This window comes from Scyliorhinus torazame, chromosome 24 (assembly GCF_047496885.1).
Source record: "Scyliorhinus torazame isolate Kashiwa2021f chromosome 24, sScyTor2.1, whole genome shotgun sequence".
In the NCBI taxonomy this organism is placed as follows: Eukaryota; Metazoa; Chordata; class Chondrichthyes; order Carcharhiniformes; family Scyliorhinidae; genus Scyliorhinus; species Scyliorhinus torazame.
In genome coordinates this window covers 7,927,005-7,943,240 of record NC_092730.1, presented here as the reverse complement: position 1 = coordinate 7,943,240, position 16,236 = coordinate 7,927,005, and the positions used below count along the sequence as shown (strand labels likewise).

The 16,236-nt window shown below is 60.1% G+C and overlaps 1 protein-coding gene across 1 annotated transcript in view; it reads right to left on the bottom strand.

Moving 5' to 3' along the window:
- Positions 1-16,236, bottom strand: part of LOC140399863 (phosphofurin acidic cluster sorting protein 1-like) — a 149,430-nt gene that overhangs the window by 47,194 nt on the left and 86,000 nt on the right. The gene's annotated exons all lie outside the window — the stretch shown is intronic.

Below are 16,236 nucleotides of genomic sequence, written 5' to 3'. Positions count from 1 at the left end.
TTACTCTGCCCCCCACACTGTGATTACTCTGCCCCCCCACACTGTGATTAACCTACGCCCCCCACTGTGATTACTCTGCCCCCCACACTGTGATTACTCTGCCCCCCCCCGCACTGTGATTACTCTGCCCCCCCGCACTGTGATTACTCTGCCACCCCACACTGTGATTACTCTGCCTCCCCCACACTGTGATTACTCTGCCCCCCCTCACACTGTGATTACTCTGCTCCCCCCACACTGTGATTACTCTGCCCCCCCCACACTGTGATTACTCTGCCCCCACACTGTGATTACTCTGCGCCCCCCACACTGTGATTACTCTGCCCCCCCACACTGTGATTACTCTGCCCCCCCCACACTGTGATTACTCTGCCCCCCCGCACTGTGATTACTCTGCCCCCCTCGCACTGTGATTACTCTGCCCCCCCCGCACTGTGATTACTCTGCCCCCCCGCACTGTGATTACTCTGCCCCGCCGCACTGTGATTACTCTGCCCCCCCCACACTGTGATTACTCTGCCCCCCCCACACTGTGGTTACTCTGCCCCCCCCCCACACTGTGATTACTCTGCCCCCCCACACTGTGATTACTCTGCCCCCCCACACTGTGATTACTCTGCCCCCCCCGCACTGTGATTACTCTGCCCCCCCCACACACACAGTGATTACTCTGCCCCCTCACACTTTGATTACTCTGCCCCCCCACACTGTGATTACTCTGCCCCCCCACACTGTGATTACTCTGCCCCCCCCACACTGTGATTAACCTGCCCCCCACACTGTGATTACTCTGCCCCCCCACACTGTGATTACTCTGCCCCCCCGCACTGTGATTACTCTGCCCCCCCGCACTGTGATTACTCTGCCCCCCCCACACTGTGATTACTCTGCCCCCCCGCACTGTGATTACTCTGCCCCCCACACTGTGATTACTCTGCCTCCCCGCACTGTGATTTCTCTGCCCCCCCGCACTGTGATTACTCTGCCTCCCCGCACTGTGATTACTCTGCCCCCCCACACTGTGATTACTCTGCCCCCCCACACTGTGATTACTCTGCCCCCCCCACACTGTGATTACTCTGCCCCCCCGCACTGTGATTACTCTGCCCCCCCCGCACTGTGATTACTCTGCCCCCCGCACTGTGATTACTCTGCCCCCCCGCACTGTGATTACTCTGCCCCCCGCACTGTGATTACTCGGACCCGCCCACACTGTGATTACACTGCCCCCCCCACACTGTGATTACTCTGCCCCCCCCACACTGTGATTACTCTGCCCCTCCCGCACCGTAATTACTCTGCCCCACCCGCACTGTGATTACTCTGCCCCCCCGCACTGTGATTACTCTGCCCCCCCTGCACTGTGATTACTCTGCCCACCCCGCACTGTGATTACTCTGCTCCCCCCGCACTGTGATTACTCTGCCCCCCCCACACTGTGATTACTCTGCCCCTCCCGCACCGTAATTACTCTGCCTCCCCCCACACTGTGATTACTCTGCCCTCCCCCACACTGTGATTACTCTGCCCCCCCCCGCACTGTGATTACTCTGCTCCCCCACAGTGTGTGATTACGCTGCCCAGCCCACAGTGATTACTCTGCCCCCCCCGCACTGTGATTACTCTGCCCCCCCCGCACTGTGATTACTCTGCCCCCCCGCACTGTGATTACTCTGCCCCCCCCGCACTGTGATTACTCTGCCCCCACCCGCACTGTGATTACTCTGCTCCCCCACAGTGTGTGATTACGCTGCCCAGCCCACAGTGATTACTCTGCCCCCCCGCACTGTGATTACTCTGCCCCCCCCGCACTGTGATTACTCTGCCCCCCCGCACTGTGATTACTCTGCCCCCCCACACTGTGATTACTCTGCCCCCCACAGTGTGTGATTACGCTGCCCAGCCCACAGTGATTACTCTGCCCCCCCGCACTGTGATTACTCTGCCCCCCGCACTGTGATTACTCTGCCCCCCCACACTGTGATTACTCTGTCCCCCCCAGTGTGTGATTACGCTGCCCAGCCCACAGTGATTACTCTGCCCCCCCGCACTGTGATTACTCTGCCCCCCCGCACTGTGATTACTCTGCCCCCCCCGCACTGTGATTACTCTGCCCCCCCCGCACTGTGATTACTCTGCCCCTCCCGCACTGTGATTACTCTGCCCCCCCGCACTGTGAGTACTCTGCCCCCCCACACTGTGATTACTCTGCCCCCCACAGTGTGTGATTACGCTGCCCAGCCCACAGTGATTACGCTGCCCAGCCCACAGTGATTACTCTGCCCCCCCGCACTGTGATTACTCTGCCCCCCCGCACTGTGATTACTCTGCCCCCCCACACTGTGATTACTCTGCCCCCCACAGTGTGTGATTACGTTGCCCAGCCCACAGTGATTACTCTGCCCCCCCGCCCTGTGATTACTCTGCTCCCCCACACTGTGGTTACTCTGCACCCCCACACTGTGATTACTCTGCCCCCCCGCACTGTGATTACTCTGCCCCCCCACACTGTGATTACTCTGCCCCCCACAGTGTGTGATTACGCTGCCCAGCCCACAGTGATTACTCTGCCCCCCCGCACTGTGATTACTCTGCCCCCCCCGCACTGTGATTACTCTGCCCCCCCGCACTGTGATTACGCTGCCCAGCCCAGTGATTACTCTGTCCCCCCGCACTGTGATTAATCTGCCCCCCCGCACTGTGATTACTCTGGCCCCCCACACTGTGATTACTCTGCCCCCCACAGTGTGTGATTACGCTGCCCAGCCCACAGTGTTTACTCTGCCCCCCCGCACTGTGATTACTCTGCCCCCCCCGCACTGTGATTACTCTGCCCCCCCCGCACTGTGATTACTCTGCCCCCCCACACTGTGATTACTCTGCCCCCCCCGCACTGTGATTACTCTGCCCCCCCGCACTGTGATTACTCTGCCCCCCACACTGTGATTACTCTGCCCCCCACAGTGTGTGATTACGCTGCCCAGCCCACAGTGATTACGCTGCCCAGCCCACAGTGATTACTCTGCCCCCCCGCACTGTGATTACTCTGCCCCCCGCACTGTGATTACTCTGCCCCCCCACACTGTGATTAATCTGCCCCCCACAGTGTGTGATTACGCTGCCCAGCCCACAGTGATTACTCTGCCCCCCCGCACTGTGGTTACTCTGCTCCCCCACACTGTGGTTTCTCTGCCCCCCCGCACTGTGATTACTCTGCACCCCCCACAGTGATTACTCTGCCCCCCCCGCACTGTGATTACTCTGCCCCCCCCGCACTGTGATTACTCTGCACCCCCACACTGTGATTACTCTGCCCCCCCCCACACTGTGATTACTCTGCCCCCCGCACTGTGATTACTCTGCCCCCCCACACTGTGATTACTCTGCCCCCCCGCCCACACACTGTGATTACTCTGCACCCCCACACTGTGGTTACTCTGCACCCCCACATTGTGATTACTCTGCCCCCCCCACACTGTGGTTACTCTGCACCCCCTCACTGTGATTACTCTGCCCCCCCACACTGTGATTACTCTGCCCCCCCACACTGTGATTACTCTGCCCCCCCCCGCACTGTGATTACTCTGCCCCCCCCACACTGTGATTACTCTGCCCCCCCCACACTGTGATTACTCTGCCCCCCCGCACTGTGATAACTCTGCCCCCCCGCACTGTGATTACTCTGCCCCCCCCCAGAGTGATTACTCTGCCCCCCCCGCACTGTGATTACTCTGCCCCCCCCGCACTGTGATTACTCTGCCCAGCCCGCACTGTGATTACTCTGCCCCCCCACACTGTGATTACTCTGCCCCCTCCGCACTGTGATTACCCTGCCCCCCCCGCACTGTGATTACTCTGCCCCTCCCGCACTGTGATTACTCTGCCACCCCCACGCTGTGATTACTCTGCCCCCTCACGCTGTGATTACTCTGACCCCCCCGCGCTGTGATTACTCTGCCCCCGCCACACTGTGATTACTCTGCCCCCCCACACTGTGATTACTCTGCCCCCCCCACACTGTGATTACTCTGCCCCCCCGCACTGTGATTACTCTGCCCCCCCCGCACTGTGATTAATCTGCCCCCCCGCACTGTGATTACTCTGCCCCCCCGCACTGTGATTACTCTGCCCACCCGCACTGTGATTACTCTGCCCCCCCCACACTGTGATTACTGTGCCCACCCACACTGTGATTACTCTGCCCCCCCCACACTGTGATTACTCTTCTCCCCCACACTGTGATTACTCTTCTCCCCCACAGTGATTACTCTGCCCCCCCCTCACTGTGATTACTCTGCCCCCCCGCACTGTGATTACTCTGCCCCCCCGCACTGTGATTACTCTGCCCCCCCCGCACTGTGATTACTCTGCCCCCCCCCGCACTGTGATTACTCTGCCCCTCCCACACTGTGATTACTCTGCCCCCCCACACATTGTGATTACTCTGCCCCCCCGCACTGTGATTACTCTGCCTCCCCCGCACTGTGATTACTCTGCCCCCCCATACTGTGATTACTCTGCCCCCCCACACTGTGATTACTCTGCCCCCCCGCCCACACACTGTGATTACTCTGCCCCCCCACACTGTGATTACTCTGCCCCCTCACACTGTGATTACTCTGACCCCCACACTGTGATTACTCTGCCCCCCCACACTGTGATTATTCTGCCCCCCCCACACTGTGATTACTCTGCCCCCCCCCACACTGCGTTTACTCTGCCCCCCCCCACACTGTGATTACTCTGCCCCCCACACTGTGATTACTCTGCCCCCCCACACTGTGATTACTCTGCCCCCCCACACTGTGATTACTCTGCCCCCCCGCACTGTGATTACTCTGCCCCCCGCACTGTGATTACTCTGCCCCCCCCACACACACTGTGATTACTCTGCCCCCTCACACTGTGATTACTCTGCCCCCCCCACACTGTGATTACTCTGCCGCCCACACTGTGATTACTCTGCCCCCCCACACTGTGATTACTCTGCCCCCCAACACTGTGATTACTCTGCCCCCCCACACTGTGATTACTCTGCCCCCCCTGCACTGTGATTACTCTGCCCCCCACACTGTGATTACTCTGCCCCCCCACACCCACACTGTGATTACTCTGCCCCCTCACACTTTGATTACTCTGCCCCCCCCACACTGTGATTACTCTGCCCCCCACACTGTGATTACTCTGCCCCCCCACACTGTGATTAACCTACGCCCCCCACTGTGATTACTCTGCCCCCCACACTGTGATTACTCTGCCCCCCCCGCACTGTGATTACTCTGCCCCCCCGCACTGTGATTACTCTGCCACCCCACACTGTGATTACTCTGCCTCCCCCACACTGTGATTACTCTGCCCCCCCTCACACTGTGATTACTCTGCTCCCCCCACACTGTGATTACTCTGCCCCCCCCACACTGTGATTACTCTGCCCCCACACTGTGATTACTCTGCGCCTCCCACACTGTGATTACTCTGCCCCCCCACACTGTGATTACTCTGCCCCCCCCACACTGTGATTACTCTGCCCCCCCGCACTGTGATTACTCTGCCCCCCTCGCACTGTGATTACTCTGCCCCCCCCGCACTGTGATTACTCTGCCCCCCCGCACTGTGATTACTCTGCCCCGCCGCACTGTGATTACTCTGCCCCCCCCACACTGTGATTACTCTGCCCCCCCCACACTGTGGTTACTCTGCCCCCCCCCCACACTGTGATTACTCTGCCCCCCCACACTGTGATTACTCTGCCCCCCCACACTGTGATTACTCTGCCCCCCCCCGCACTGTGATTACTCTGCCCCCCCCACACACACAGTGATTACTCTGCCCCCTCACACTTTGATTACTCTGCCCCCCCACACTGTGATTACTCTGCCCCCCCACACTGTGATTACTCTGCCCCCCCACACTGTGATTAACCTGCCCCCCACACTGTGATTACTCTGCCCCCCCGCACTGTGATTACTCTGCCCCCCCGCACTGTGATTACTCTGCCCCCCCGCACTGTGATTACTCTGCCCCCCCCACACTGTGATTACTCTGCCCCCCCGCACTGTGATTACTCTGCCCCCCACACTGTGATTACTCTGCCCCCCCGCACTGTGATTTCTCTGCCCCCCCGCACTGTGATTACTCTGCCTCCCCGCACTGTGATTACTCTGCCCCCCCACACTGTGATTACTCTGCCCCCCCACACTGTGATTACTCTGCCCCCCCCACACTGTGATTACTCTGCCCCCCCGCACTGTGATTACTCTGCCCCCCCCGCACTGTGATTACTCTGCCCCCCGCACTGTGATTACTCTGCCCCCCCGCACTGTGATTACTCTGCCCCCCGCACTGTGATTACTCTGACCCGCCCACACTGTGATTACACTGCCCCCCCCACACTGTGATTACTCTGCCCCCCCCACACTGTGATTACTCTGCCCCTCCCGCACCGTAATTACTCTGCCCCACCCGCACTGTGATTACTCTGCCCCCCCGCACTGTGATTACTCTGCCCCCCCTGCACTGTGATTACTCTGCCCACCCCGCACTGTGATTACTCTGCTCCCCCACAGTGTGTGATTACGCTGCCCCCCCACACTGTGATTACTTTGCCTCCCCCACACTGTGATTACTCTGCCCTCCCCCACACTGTGATTACTCTGCCCCCCCCCGCACTGTGATTACTCTGCTCCCCCACAGTGTGTGATTACGCTGCCCAGCCCACAATGATTACTCTGCCCCCCCCGCACTGTGATTACTCTGCCCCCCCCGCACTGTGATTACTCTGCCCCCCCGCACTGTGATTACTCTGCCCCCCCCGCACTGTGATTACTCTGCCCCCCCCCGCACTGTGATTACTCTGCTCCCCCACAGTGTGTGATTACGCTGCCCAGCCCACAGTGATTACTCTGCCCCCCCCGCACTGTGATTACTCTGCCCCCCCCGCACTGTGATTACTCTGCCCCCCCCACACTGTGATTACTCTGCCCCCCCGCACTGTGATTACTCTGCCCCCCCCACACTGTGATTACTCTGCCCCCCCGCACTGTGATTACTCTGCCCCCCCGCACTGTGATTACTCTGCCCCCCACACTGTGATTACTCTGCCCCCCCCCGCACTGTGATTACTCTGCCCCCCCGCACTGTGATTACTCTGCCCCCCCACACTGTGATTACTCTGCCCCCCCGCACTGTGATTACTCTGACCCGCCCACACTGTGATTACACTGCCCCCCCCACACTGTGATTACTCTGCCCCCCCACACTGTGATTACTCTGCCCCCCCCGCACTGTGATTACTCTGCCCCCCCGCACTGTGATTACTCTGCCCCCCCGCACTGTGATTACTCTGCCCCCCACAGTGTGTGATTACGCTGCCCAGCCCACAGTGATTACTCTGCCCCCCCGCACTGTGATTACTCTGCCCCCCCGCACTGTGATTACTCTGCCCCCCCACACTGTGATTACTTTGCCTCCCCCACACTGTGATTACTCTGCCCTCCCCCACACTGTGATTACTCTGCCCCCCCCCGCACTGTGATTATTCTGCTCCCCCACAGTGTGTGATTACGCTGCCCAGCCCACAGTGATTACTCTGCCCCCCCGCACTGTGATTACTCTGCCCCCCCGCACTGTGATTACTCTGCCCCCCCGCACTGTGATTACTCTGCCCCCCCACACTGTGATTACTCTGCCCCCCCCAGTGTGTGATTACGCTGCCCAGCCCACAGTGATTACTCTGCCCCCCCGCACTGTGATTACTCTGCCCCCCCCGCACTGTGATTACTCTGCCCCCCCCGCACTGTGATTACTCTGCTCCCCCACAGTGTGTGATTACGCTGCCCAGCCCACAGTGATTACTCTGCCCCCCCGCACTGTGATTACTCTGCCCCCCCCGCACTGTGATTACTCTGCCCCCCCGCACTGTGATTACTCTGCCCCCCCACACTGTGATTACTCTGCCCCCCACAGTGTGTGATTACGCTGCCCAGCCCACAGTGATTACTCTGCCCCCCCGCACTGTGATTACTCTGCCCCCCAGAGTGTGTGATTACGCTGCCCAGCCCACAGTGATTACTCTGCCCCCCCGCACTGTGATTACTCTGCCCCCCCGCACTGTGATTACTCTGCCCCCCCACACTGTGATTACTCTGCCCCCCACAGTGTGTGATTACGCTGCCCAGCCCACAGTGATTACTCTGCCCCCCCCGCACTGTGATTACTCTGCCCCCCCCGCACTGTGATTACTCTGCCCCCCCCGCACTGTGATTACTCTGCTCCCCCACACTGTGATTACTCTGCCCCCCACAGTGTGTGATTACGCTGCCCAGCCCACAGTGATTACTCTGCCCCCCCGCACTGTGATTACTCTGCTCCCCCACACTGTGATTACTCTGCCCCCCCACACTGTGATTACTCTGCCCCCCCACACTGTGATTACTCTGCCCCCCACACTGTGGTTACTCTGCACCCCCACACTGTGGTTACTCTGCCCCCCCCCGCACTGTGATTACTCTGCCCCCCCCCGCACTGTGATTACTCTGCCCCCCCGCACTGTGATTACTCTGCCCCCCCACACTGTGATTACTCTGCCCCCCCGCACTGTGATTACTCTGACCCGCCCACACTGTGATTACACTGCCCCCCCCACACTGTGATTACTCTGCCCCCCCCACACTGTGATTACTCTGCCCCTCCCGCACCGTGATTACTCTGCCCCCCCCGCACTGTGATTACTCTGCCCCCCCGCACTGTGATTACTCTGCCCCCCCCTGCACTGTGATTACTCTGCCCCCCCCGCACTGTGATTACTCTGCTCCCCCACAGTGTGTGATTACGCTGCCCCCCCCACACTGTGATTACTTTGCCTCCCCCACACTGTGATTACTCTGCCCTCCCCCACACTGTGATTACTCTGCCCCCCCCGCACTGTGATTACTCTGCTCCCCCACAGTGTGTGATTACGCTGCCCAGCCCACAGTGATTACTCTGCCCCCCCCGCACTGTGATTACTCTGCCCCCCCCGCACTGTGATTACTCTGCCCCCCCCGCACTGTGATTACTCTGCCCCCCCCGCACTGTGATTACTCTGCCCCCACCCGCACTGTGATTACTCTGCTCCCCCACAGTGTGTGATTACGCTGCCCAGCCCACAGTGATTACTCTGCCCCCCCGCACTGTGATTACTCTGCCCCCCCCGCACTGTGATTACTCTGCCCCCCCGCACTGTGATTACTCTGCCCCCCCACACTGTGATTACTCTGCCCCCCACAGTGTGTGATTACGCTGCCCAGCCCACAGTGATTACTCTGCCCCCCCGCACTGTGATTACTCTGCTCCCCCACACTGTGGTTACTCTGCCCCCCCACAGTGTGTGATTACGCTGCCCAGCCCACAGTGATTACTCTGCCCCCCCGCACTGTGATTACTCTGCCCCCCCCACACTGTGATTACTCTGCCCCCACGCACTGTGATTACTCTGCCCCCCCACACTGTGATTACTCTGCCCCCCACAGTGTGTGATTACGCTGCCCAGCCCACAGTGATTACTCTGCCCCCCGCACTGTGATTACTCTGCCCCCCGCACTGTGATTACTCTGCCCCCCCACACTGTGATTACTCTGTCCCCCCCAGTGTGTGATTACGCTGCCCAGCCCACAGTGATTACTCTGCCCCCCCGCACTGTGATTACTCTGCCCCCCCGCACTGTGATTACTCTGCCCCCCCCGCACTGTGATTACTCTGCCCCCCCACACTGTGATTACTCTGCCCCTCCCGCACTGTGATTACTCTGCCCCCCCGCACTGTGAGTACTCTGCCCCCCCACACTGTGATTACTCTGCCCCCCACAGTGTGTGATTACGCTGCCCAGCCCACAGTGATTACGCTGCCCAGCCCACAGTGATTACTCTGCCCCCCCGCACTGTGATTACTCTGCCCCCCCGCACTGTGATTACTCTGCCCCCCCACACTGTGATTACTCTGCCCCCCACAGTGTGTGATTACGTTGCCCAGCCCACAGTGATTACTCTGCCCCCCCGCCCTGTGATTACTCTGCTCCCCCACACTGTGGTTACTCTGCACCCCCACACTGTGATTACTCTGCCCCCCACAGTGTGTGATTACGCTGCCCAGCCCACAGTGATTACTCTGCCCCCCCGCACTGTGATTACTCTGCCCCCCCCGCACTGTGATTACTCTGCCCCCCCGCACTGTGATTACGCTGCCCAGCCCAGTGATTACTCTGTCCCCCCGCACTGTGATTAATCTGCCCCCCCGCACTGTGATTACTCTGGCCCCCCACACTGTGATTACTCTGCCCCCCACAGTGTGTGATTACGCTGCCCAGCCCACAGTGATTACTCTGCCCCCCCGCACTGTGATTACTCTGCCCCCCCCGCACTGTGATTACTCTGCCCCCCCCGCACTGTGATTACTCTGCCCCCCCACACTGTGATTACTCTGCCCCCCCCGCACTGTGATTACTCTGACCCCCCGCACTGTGATTACTCTGCCCCCCACACTGTGATTACTCTGCCCCCCACAGTGTGTGATTACGCTGCCCAGCCCACAGTGATTACGCTGCCCAGCCCACAGTGATTACTCTGCCCCCCCGCACTGTGATTACTCTGCCCCCCGCACTGTGATTACTCTGCCCCCCCACACTGTGATTACTCTGCCCCCCACAGTGTGTGATTACGCTGCCCAGCCCACAGTGATTACTCTGCCCCCCCGCACTGTGGTTACTCTGCTCCCCCACACTGTGGTTTCTCTGCCCCCCCGCACTGTGATTACTCTGCACCCCCCACAGTGATTACTCTGCCCCCCCCGCACTGTGATTACTCTGCCCCCCCCGCACTGTGATTACTCTGCACCCCCACACTGTGATTACTCTGCCCCCCCCCACACTGTGATTACTCTGCCCCCCGCACTGTGATTACTCTGCCCCCCCACACTGTGATTACTCTGCCCCCCCGCCCACACACTGTGATTACTCTGCACCCCCACACTGTGGTTACTCTGCACCCCCACACTGTGATTACTCTGCCCCCCCGCCCACACACTGTGATTACTCTGCACCCCCACACTGTGATTACTCTGCCCCCCCCACATTGTGATTACTCTGCCCCCCCCACACTGTGGTTACTCTGCACCCCCACACTGTGATTACTCTGCCCCCCCACACTGTGATTACTCTGCCCCCCCACACTGTGATTACTCTGCCCCCCCTCGCACTGTGATTACTCTGCCCCCCCCGCACTGTGATTACTCTGCCCCCCCCGCACTGTGATTACTCTGCCCCCCCACACTGTGATTACTCTGCCCCCCCCGCACTGTGATTACTCTGCCCCCCCGCACTGTGATTACTCTGCCCCCCCACACTGTGATTACTCTGCCCCCCACAGTGTGTGATTACGCTGCCCAGCCCACAGTGATTACTCTGCCCCCCCGCACTGTGATTACTCTGCCCCCCGCACTGTGATTACTCTGCCCCCCCACACTGTGATTACTCTGCCTCCCCCACACTGTGATTACTCTGCCCTCCCCCACACTGTGATTACTCTGCCCCCCCCCGCACTGTGATTATTCTGCTCCCCCACAGTGTGTGATTACGCTGCCCAGCCCACAGTGATTACTCTGCCCCCCCGCACTGTGATTACTCTGCCCCCCCGCACTGTGATTACTCTGCCCCCCCGCACTGTGATTACTCTGCCCCCCCACACTGTGATTACTCTGCCCCCCCCAGTGTGTGATTACGCTGCCCAGCCCACAGTGATTACTCTGCCCCCCCGCACTGTGATTACTCTGCCCCCCCCGCACTGTGATTACTCTGCCCCCCCCGCACTGTGATTACTCTGCTCCCCCACAGTGTGTGATTACGCTGCCCAGCCCACAGTGATTACTCTGCCCCCCCGCACTGTGATTACTCTGCCCCCCCCGCACTGTGATTACTCTGCCCCCCCGCACTGTGATTACTCTGCCCCCCCACACTGTGATTACTCTGCCCCCCACAGTGTGTGATTACGCTGCCCAGCCCACAGTGATTACTCTGCCCCCCCGCACTGTGATTACTCTGCCCCCCAGAGTGTGTGATTACGCTGCCCAGCCCACAGTGATTACTCTGCCCCCCCGCACTGTGATTACTCTGCCCCCCCGCACTGTGATTACTCTGCCCCCCCACACTGTGATTACTCTGCCCCCCACAGTGTGTGATTACGCTGCCCAGCCCACAGTGATTACTCTGCCCCCCCCGCACTGTGATTACTCTGCCCCCCCCGCACTGTGATTACTCTGCCCCCCCCGCACTGTGATTACTCTGCTCCCCCACACTGTGATTACTCTGCCCCCCACAGTGTGTGATTACGCTGCCCAGCCCACAGTGATTACTCTGCCCCCCCGCACTGTGATTACTCTGCTCCCCCACACTGTGATTACTCTGCCCCCCCACACTGTGATTACTCTGCCCCCCCACACTGTGATTACTCTGCCCCCCACACTGTGGTTACTCTGCACCCCCACACTGTGGTTACTCTGCCCCCCCCCGCACTGTGATTACTCTGCCCCCCCCCGCACTGTGATTACTCTGCCCCCCCGCACTGTGATTACTCTGCCCCCCCACACTGTGATTACTCTGCCCCCCGCACTGTGATTACTCTGACCCGCCCACACTGTGATTACACTGCCCCCCCCACACTGTGATTACTCTGCCCCCCCCACACTGTGATTACTCTGCCCCTCCCGCACCGTGATTACTCTGCCCCCCCCGCACTGTGATTACTCTGCCCCCCCGCACTGTGATTACTCTGCCCCCCCCTGCACTGTGATTACTCTGCCCCCCCCGCACTGTGATTACTCTGCTCCCCCACAGTGTGTGATTACGCTGCCCCCCCCACACTGTGATTACTTTGCCTCCCCCACACTGTGATTACTCTGCCCTCCCCCACACTGTGATTACTCTGCCCCCCCCGCACTGTGATTACTCTGCTCCCCCACAGTGTGTGATTACGCTGCCCAGCCCACAGTGATTACTCTGCCCCCCCCGCACTGTGATTACTCTGCCCCCCCCGCACTGTGATTACTCTGCCCCCCCCGCACTGTGATTACTCTGCCCCCCCCGCACTGTGATTACTCTGCCCCCACCCGCACTGTGATTACTCTGCTCCCCCACAGTGTGTGATTACGCTGCCCAGCCCACAGTGATTACTCTGCCCCCCCGCACTGTGATTACTCTGCCCCCCCCGCACTGTGATTACTCTGCCCCCCCGCACTGTGATTACTCTGCCCCCCCACACTGTGATTACTCTGCCCCCCACAGTGTGTGATTACGCTGCCCAGCCCACAGTGATTACTCTGCCCCCCCGCACTGTGATTACTCTGCTCCCCCACACTGTGGTTACTCTGCCCCCCCACAGTGTGTGATTACGCTGCCCAGCCCACAGTGATTACTCTGCCCCCCCGCACTGTGATTACTCTGCCCCCCCCACACTGTGATTACTCTGCCCCCACGCACTGTGATTACTCTGCCCCCCCACACTGTGATTACTCTGCCCCCCACAGTGTGTGATTACGCTGCCCAGCCCACAGTGATTACTCTGCCCCCCGCACTGTGATTACTCTGCCCCCCGCACTGTGATTACTCTGCCCCCCCACACTGTGATTACTCTGTCCCCCCCAGTGTGTGATTACGCTGCCCAGCCCACAGTGATTACTCTGCCCCCCCGCACTGTGATTACTCTGCCCCCCCGCACTGTGATTACTCTGCCCCCCCCGCACTGTGATTACTCTGCCCCCCCACACTGTGATTACTCTGCCCCTCCCGCACTGTGATTACTCTGCCCCCCCGCACTGTGAGTACTCTGCCCCCCCACACTGTGATTACTCTGCCCCCCACAGTGTGTGATTACGCTGCCCAGCCCACAGTGATTACGCTGCCCAGCCCACAGTGATTACTCTGCCCCCCCGCACTGTGATTACTCTGCCCCCCCGCACTGTGATTACTCTGCCCCCCCACACTGTGATTACTCTGCCCCCCACAGTGTGTGATTACGTTGCCCAGCCCACAGTGATTACTCTGCCCCCCCGCCCTGTGATTACTCTGCTCCCCCACACTGTGGTTACTCTGCACCCCCACACTGTGATTACTCTGCCCCCCACAGTGTGTGATTACGCTGCCCAGCCCACAGTGATTACTCTGCCCCCCCGCACTGTGATTACTCTGCCCCCCCCGCACTGTGATTACTCTGCCCCCCCGCACTGTGATTACGCTGCCCAGCCCAGTGATTACTCTGTCCCCCCGCACTGTGATTAATCTGCCCCCCCGCACTGTGATTACTCTGGCCCCCCACACTGTGATTACTCTGCCCCCCACAGTGTGTGATTACGCTGCCCAGCCCACAGTGATTACTCTGCCCCCCCGCACTGTGATTACTCTGCCCCCCCCGCACTGTGATTACTCTGCCCCCCCCGCACTGTGATTACTCTGCCCCCCCACACTGTGATTACTCTGCCCCCCCCGCACTGTGATTACTCTGACCCCCCGCACTGTGATTACTCTGCCCCCCACACTGTGATTACTCTGCCCCCCACAGTGTGTGATTACGCTGCCCAGCCCACAGTGATTACGCTGCCCAGCCCACAGTGATTACTCTGCCCCCCCGCACTGTGATTACTCTGCCCCCCGCACTGTGATTACTCTGCCCCCCCACACTGTGATTACTCTGCCCCCCACAGTGTGTGATTACGCTGCCCAGCCCACAGTGATTACTCTGCCCCCCCGCACTGTGGTTACTCTGCTCCCCCACACTGTGGTTTCTCTGCCCCCCCGCACTGTGATTACTCTGCACCCCCCACAGTGATTACTCTGCCCCCCCCGCACTGTGATTACTCTGCCCCCCCCGCACTGTGATTACTCTGCACCCCCACACTGTGATTACTCTGCCCCCCCCCACACTGTGATTACTCTGCCCCCCGCACTGTGATTACTCTGCCCCCCCACACTGTGATTACTCTGCCCCCCCGCCCACACACTGTGATTACTCTGCACCCCCACACTGTGGTTACTCTGCACCCCCACACTGTGATTACTCTGCCCCCCCGCCCACACACTGTGATTACTCTGCACCCCCACACTGTGATTACTCTGCCCCCCCCACATTGTGATTACTCTGCCCCCCCCACACTGTGGTTACTCTGCACCCCCACACTGTGATTACTCTGCCCCCCCACACTGTGATTACTCTGCCCCCCCACACTGTGATTACTCTGCCCCCCCTCGCACTGTGATTACTCTGCCCCCCCCGCACTGTGATTACTCTGCCCCCCCCGCACTGTGATTACTCTGCCCCCCCACACTGTGATTACTCTGCCCCCCCCGCACTGTGATTACTCTGCCCCCCCGCACTGTGATTACTCTGCCCCCCCACACTGTGATTACTCTGCCCCCCACAGTGTGTGATTACGCTGCCCAGCCCACAGTGATTACTCTGCCCCCCCGCACTGTGATTACTCTGCCCCCCGCACTGTGATTACTCTGCCCCCCCACACTGTGATTACTCTGCCCCCCACAGTGTGTGATTACGCTGCCCAGCCCACAGTGATTACTCTGCCCCCCCGCACTGTGGTTACTCTGCTCCCCCACACTGTGGTTTCTCTGCCCCCCCGCACTGTGATTACTCTGCACCCCCCACAGTGATTACTCTGCCCCCCCCGCACTGTGATTACTCTGCCCCCCCCCGCACTGTGATTACTCTGCACCCCCACACTGTGATTACTCTGCCCCCCCCACACTGTGATTACTCTGCCCCCCGCACTGTGATTACTCTGCCCCCCCACACTGTGATTACTCTGCCCCCCCGCCCACACACTGTGATTACTCTGCACCCCCACACTGTGATTACTCTGCCCCCCCGCACAGTGATTACTCTGCCCCCCCGCCCACACACTGTAATTACTCTGCACCCCCACACTGTGATTACTCTGCCCCCCCCGCACTGTGATTACTCTGCCCCCGCCACATTGTGATTACTCTGCCCCCCCCACACTGTGATTACTCTGCCCCCCCACACTGTGATTACTCTGCCCCCCCACACTGTGATTACTCTGCCCCCCCCGCACTGTGATTACTCTGCCCCCCCCCACACTGTGATTACTCTGCCCCCCCACACTGTGATTACTCTGCTCCCCCACACTGTGATTACTCTGGCCCCCCCGCACTGTGATTACTCTGCCCCCCCGCACTGTGAT